The following is a 6,577-nucleotide window of genomic DNA, read 5'->3' as shown; positions in this document are numbered from 1 at the left end:
ACTTATAGTTGATTCAAAATTTTGCAGGAACACATAGTGTACATAACTCATATGCCAAGTACCAGATCCTCAAACAGTGAATTGGAGGATTATCAACCTGAGATTGAACAATTTCTTTCACAACGAAAAAAGAAGAAAAAAAGAAGAAATTCAAGAATCATGGGTGATGGAAATCCGCCACAGAGGTTGATGGACTTTGTGACTCCAAGTTTAAATGGTTCACAAAAGGGAGTAGTACGTCCACCGGTAAATGCTAACCAGTTTGAGATTAAATTGGCTTTATTACAAATGCTCCAAAATAGTGTTCAGTTCTACGGATTACCAAATGAGGATCCTAACTCACATATAGCCAATTTTCTTGAAATCTGTGATACATTCAAGATGAATTCGGTACCAGCAGATGCCATCAAGTTACGTCTATTTCCTTTCACATTGAAAGACAAGGCAAAAGCTTGGTTGAATTCATTACCACCAAACTCTATCACTACCTGGGAAGAACTAGCCCAAGCCTTCCTGTCAAAGTATTTCCCACTAGCAAAAACCGCTAGGCTTATCAAAGAAATAACCTCATTTACCCAGCATGAAAATGAGTCCCTATATGAGGCATGGGATCGCTATAAAGAGCTCCAACGAGTTTGCCCACACCATGGCCTTCCCCAAAATATATTGATTCAAACCTTCTACAATGGGGTGACATCTTCTACAAGAGGAACTATAGATGCCATGGCAGGAGGATCATTAATGAAGAAGACTACTAATGATGCAATTGAGCTACTAGAAGAGATGGCCAACAATAATAGCATATGGCCAACTGAAAGGGCTCAGGTAAGTCATTCTACTACTAGCAATGAGTCTTCATCTTCTTCAAAGAATTCAGTAAAGAAAGTGCATGAATTAGATCCTTTAACCATGATGCAAGCACAAATTTCTGCTTTGTCTTATAAAATTGATAACTTAAACATAAGTAAATCAACACCTCTTATTTGTGACAATTGCGGTCAAAATGGGCATGTGTCAAATGAATGTAATTATAAGCATCCGGGTATGGAGGAGCAAGTGAATTATGTCCAAGGACAAGTTCGTGGTCCGTACTCACATACTTATAATACTGAAAATCGTAATTATCATAATTCCTTTTGGAGAAATCATGATAATCAGGAAAGGGGCAATCAGGTTAGTCAATCTCAAGATAGGCTGGGACAACTGACTAATAAGCTTGATAAATTTCTAGAGGGATTCAACCAAAAGATGAGTTGTCAAGATGATAGTTTTAAATGGTTAGAGTCAAAGTTTGACAAGTTATTCAAAAATCATTCATCATCCATACATAATTTGGAGGTACAAGTAGGGCAGCTTGCAAGTGCCATTTCATCACGTGAAGTGGGAAATCTTCCTAGTAATATAGAAAAGAATCCTAGGGAGAATGTAAGTGCCATTGCCTTACGAAGTGGAAAAATAGTAGATAAAATAGTTCCTTCGGGTATTGATGCTAATGTTTTGAATAATGCAACTATGGAGCCGGTTGGTGAACCGAGCATTGAAGTAAATAGTGCAGGATCAAGAAAACAAGAAAAAGGAAAGGACAAGGAGAAGGACAATGTTAAAGTTTATCAGTCTAAACCACCTTTTCCGCAAAGGCTCAAGAAATAGGAGCAAGATAAGCAGTTCTTAAATTTTATTGATAAACTGAAAAATTTGCATATCAACATGTCGCTCATGGAAGCTATCACACAAATTCCAAACTACGGTAAGTTCCTTAAAGATTTGATCTCAAAGAAACGTAGTTGGGAAGATGTGTCGACAGTCACTCTAACTGAGGATTGTAGCTCCATAATCTCAAGTAAGTTACCTACTAAACTCAAAGATCCAAGGAGTTTCACTATACCATGCAAATTAGGTAAAGTAGATTTTCCTAGATGCCTTTGTGATTTAGGAGCAAGTATTAATTTGATGCCATTATCTCTCTTTAAAAAATTGGGATTAGAGGATGAAGTTAAGAGAACTAATATGGTTTTACAACTTGTAGACCAAACTATTAAAAGACCCTATGGTATCATTGAAGATGTACTTGTTAAGGTTGACAAATTTATTTTTCCAACTGATTTCGTCATACTTGACTTTGTTTATGATAAAAATTGCCCTCTTATTTTAGGAAGACCATTTATGAACACAGGGAGAGCATTAATTGATGTTTCAGAAGGAAAATTAGTCCTTAGGATAGGTGATGATGTCATTGAGTTTCATATAGATAAAGCTATGAAATATCCTATGGATGAGGGAAATTGCATGAGAATTGACATAGTTGATGCATACATACAAGAAATATTTACCCTGGAAGGTAATGAAAAATTTGAAGAAGAAAATGTCAATATTGAAGAAGAGGAGTTTATAAATTTAAGACCTGAAATGTTACTTAGGGAGCATGAACCATTACCACCATCAATTGAAGTTCCACCAATGGTAGACCTTAAAGAGTTACCAAGTCATTTGCGATATGCTTTCTTAGGTAAAGATCACACACTTCCTATAATTATTTCTAACAAATTAACTGTAGATCAAGAGAATGATTTATTAAAAATTGTTAGAAATAGGATTAAGAGTATAGGATGGCAAATTTCTGACCTTAAGGGGATAAGTCCAAATCGAGTCATTGTGAATACTCAAATTTTGAGGCTCAAAAAGCCAGTTTTCCCGGCCGCGTCGGTGGCGGCCGCCCTTAAAGACGGCGGCTGCAGTCGCCTGTGAATATCCATTTTTTTTTAGGCTCAAAGAGCCAGTTTTCCCGGACTGCAAATAGTCCGGCTGGACCAAAGGCCATTCTGGAAGTTCATCGGAAGTGTGCCAATACAGTACTTGAAACGTCCGGAGAATTATGAGGATCGCGGAACTGGTCCCGGAATATTTTTTGGAGGTCCGGAACTCCCGAAAAAGCCTCCGGAACGAGAAAAAAAAAAGCACACGGGTCGATGTGCCCGCCCTCAGGGGTGGGCACGCCCGCCCCCATGGGGCAGGCATGCCCGCCCCCCCAGGGCGGGCATGCTCGCCCTCCAGGGCGGGCGTGTGGGGCGGGCATGCCTGCCCTCAAGGGCGGGCGTGTGGGGCGGGCATGCCCGCCACCAAGGGGCAGGCACGGAGGCGGGCACGCCCGCCCCCCTGAGGCGGGTACGCCCGCCCTCGAGGACAGGCACGGCCGCCCCCCTGAGGCGGGCACGCCCGCCCTCGAGGGCGGACAGGACCGCCCTCGGGTCTCATTTTTTCCTATAAAATTGGCCCCAGGGCCTCCGTTTTGACCCACTCAGTCTGTGTTGACGGACGCTCCTTCTCCCTCACGCTCTTTGCGATTCTTTACTGCTTTTTTGCATTTTTATTCAGCTTTATTATTTTCTTGTTTTGTTATTTGGTCATTTAAAATTAAATTAATTAATATTCCCTTAACGAGGAGCTTAACCTGGAGTTAAGAAGTGGCCGTCGATTAAATCAGGTACGTAAATTAAATTCTGCCTATTTAATTTTAGCACTTCATGCATGCTTCTCTTCTACTCCTAACAATTCTACAACTGCATAAATGCATTCATGTCATCAATTAGGCAAATAAATTGCCTCAATCAAATATGATTAAGTTTAAATACCCGGTTAATTAATAATCGTGGTATTAATGCTAAATCCGACAATATTGGCTAAAAAGCCTAGTTAATTAATAACTACGGTTTAATTGCCTTTATTTCGAACAGTCCGGCTTAAGTCCAATTAATCAATAATTGTGGCTAAAAAGCCTTAATCAATCACGTTTTGGCAATAAATTGCCTACAATTAAATCAACCACATTTTGGCAACAAATTGCCCACGGTTCAATCAATTTTTGGCAAACAAATTGCCTATAAATTAGATTAACCACCTTTTTAGCGACAAATCGCTTAAATCAGAAGCTCTGGCAAAATGCCTTAGAATTAATCAATCTTTTGGCTAAAAGCCTTCAAACAATCATTTTGGCGACAATCGCCTAAATCACATCAACTTTGGGCAAAAATTGCCTAAATCAATTCATTTTGGCTAAAAGCCTTAAACCAGTCATTTTGGCGACAAACGCCCTAATAATCACTTTTGGCAAACAATTGCCTAAATCTTTTGGCTAAACGCCTTCCAATACCAACTTTTGGCACAAATGCCTTAATCACTTTGGCGACAAATCGCCTAACCAATTTTTGGCAATAAATTGCCTAAATCACATCAATTTTTGGCAACAATTGCCTAAATAAATCTTTTTGGCTAAAAGCCATTAAAATCAACATTTTTGGCATCAAATGCCTAAAAATCAATTTTCAGGCAGAATGCCTAAACAAAATGCACAAAGCATACACACACTCATGCATAAAGCATACCCATTCAAAGCCCTTCAAAGAAGGCTTATCGAACTACGTTGACTTTGATCTTCCATTTAAACGGAAGTACATAGGCACGTTTGGGATTTAACCCCGAGCGGCAAGTCGAAATCACATAAACATTTTCAGTGGTCCAATTACATCATTTTACCCTGCAAAGCATTCATCCATAGGTTAGTTCATCAGCATGACATAGTCTCGGGATCCACCTCGGGTGCGTAGATCATGCCTTAAACATTGGGTTAGTTAATCTAGCAATTAGGTTAATTAAAATTGGAGTCACTTAGGGTTTTTTCCTAGTTTACCCTAAAATAATTAAACAAGGTGGCGACTCATACATTTACGTGCATTTCTGCCCTTAGTCACATGCATTCATATGCCCATGATATTTGGGGGAGGGGTTCACAGTTTGGCGACTCTGCTGGGGAATTATGTAATCGTTTTACATAAAGTGGACTACAATTGTTGTGTAAACTAACCTGCCCTTCTTTAGGGTATTATTTTACTATGCTTTGTTCTGCAGGGTACCCTAGCAAGGATTAAGTATTCTTTCTTTAAGAATGCTTAATAAGGAAAGTTTGGACCTAATTGAAATTTACTTTAAATAATTTAAATTTGTTGATTTATTTGCACGATTGAGAACTTTTTTCTCCATTGCATAAAAAAATGAATTTCAAATGAATTTCTTCTCTCTCTGTTCAAACTTCTGAGTCTGGATAACAAGTAGCGCTGATCGGCAGGTCTCTTTGATTATGTCGACGGACAGCCAAAGCGTCCTCCCTGTTACCGCAAACCATCCCTAATCCTTTTGGGGAAGGCCCATGAGTATGCGTACTGTCGGACCCACGTGAAACTCCTTGTTTCACATGTGGTTAGGTATATCCATGCTCAAGGTTCAAGGGTCCCTTTATAAGCCTATTCTCTATTTGCGTCATAGCCTATAGAACCTATCCCTTAGGACTGTATGCACCCAATGATGCTGAATCATTCCATTAAAATGAATTATGTTGTGATGTTGTGCGCATTCACGCATTCATCCCATACTTCACAAAAAAAAAAACATTCCATTTTCAAAGCTGGAAAATTACATTTTGGTCCCTGAGACCTAGAAAATTACATTTTGGCCACAGAGGCCCAAAAATTCTCAATTTGGCCCCAAAAGGCCCAAAAATTCTCAATTTGGCTACAATGGCCCAGAAATTCACATTTTGGCCCCTAAGGCCCAAAAATTTCCAATTTGGCCACAGAGGCCCAAAAATTTCCAATTTGGCCACAGAGGCCCAAAAATTCTCAATTTGGCCCCAGAGGCCCAAGAATACCCATTTTGGCCCCAGAGGCCCAAAAATTACCCATTTTGGCCCTAGAGGCCCAAAAATTTTCAATTTGGCCACAGAGGCCCAAGAATACCCATTTTGGCCCCAGAGGCCCAAAAATTTCCAATTTAGCCACAGAGGCCCAAAATTTTTAATTTGGCCATAAAGGCCCAAAAATTCTCAATTTGGCCCTTAAGGCCCAGAAGTTCACAATTTGGCCCCTAAGGCCCAGAAGTTCACAATTTGGCCACTAAGGCCCAAAAGTTCACATCTTGGCCCCAAAGGCCCAAAAATTTCCAATTTGGCCCCAAAGGCTCAAAAACTCACATGTTGGCCTCAAAGGCCCAAAAATTCACATGTTGGCCTCAAAGGCCCAAAAATTCACATTTTGGCCCCTAAGGCCCAAAAAAAAAATTCTTTGAGAACTTAGGGCCTTTCAAAAAGTCGAGGTGTCCAGCCCTAAGCACTCTACCTTACATATCACATCCCATTGGGTTCTATCCTAGGTGTCTTAGCATACCCTACCACACAGGGTCAAACCGCCCCATCTCACAGGGTCAAGTCCAAATACCTTACCCATACACTACCCTACCGCACACTACCTCACATACCCTATGAAAACGCCTCATATAGGATAGTCTAATCGTTTTTACTATGTCCTTTTACAGGTACCCCTCCAAAGACCACCTGTACCCGAAACACCGACTGAGCTCTCACCTACAACTCCAACAACCCTACCTGCATCAATGGCATCACTTGCTGACATTCGAAACCTCATTGAACAACTGGAGGCCAGAATGGAGGCCAGAATGAATGAGGCATTGGCTGCCCAAAGGACTGCCTTAATAGCTGAACTAGGTGGTGGTAATGGAAACGGGGCTTCCG

General features: G+C 40.5%; 1 non-coding gene across 1 annotated transcript; it reads right to left on the bottom strand.

The window, feature by feature from the left end:
• Window positions 1-546: 546 nt before the first annotated feature.
• LOC149494698 (small nucleolar RNA R71) lies at window positions 547-653 on the bottom strand. Its single transcript, XR_016321896.1, has one exon. It is a non-coding gene; the product is annotated as a small nucleolar RNA R71 (small nucleolar RNA).
• Window positions 654-6,577: the final 5,924 nt, after the last annotated feature.

Source organism: Jatropha curcas, chromosome 7, assembly GCF_041381405.1.
Source record: "Jatropha curcas cultivar XTBG-Jc1 chromosome 7, XTBG_Jcur_1.0, whole genome shotgun sequence".
Taxonomy (NCBI): domain Eukaryota; kingdom Viridiplantae; phylum Streptophyta; class Magnoliopsida; order Malpighiales; family Euphorbiaceae; genus Jatropha; species Jatropha curcas.
This window is presented reverse-complemented; position numbering and strand designations above follow the sequence as displayed.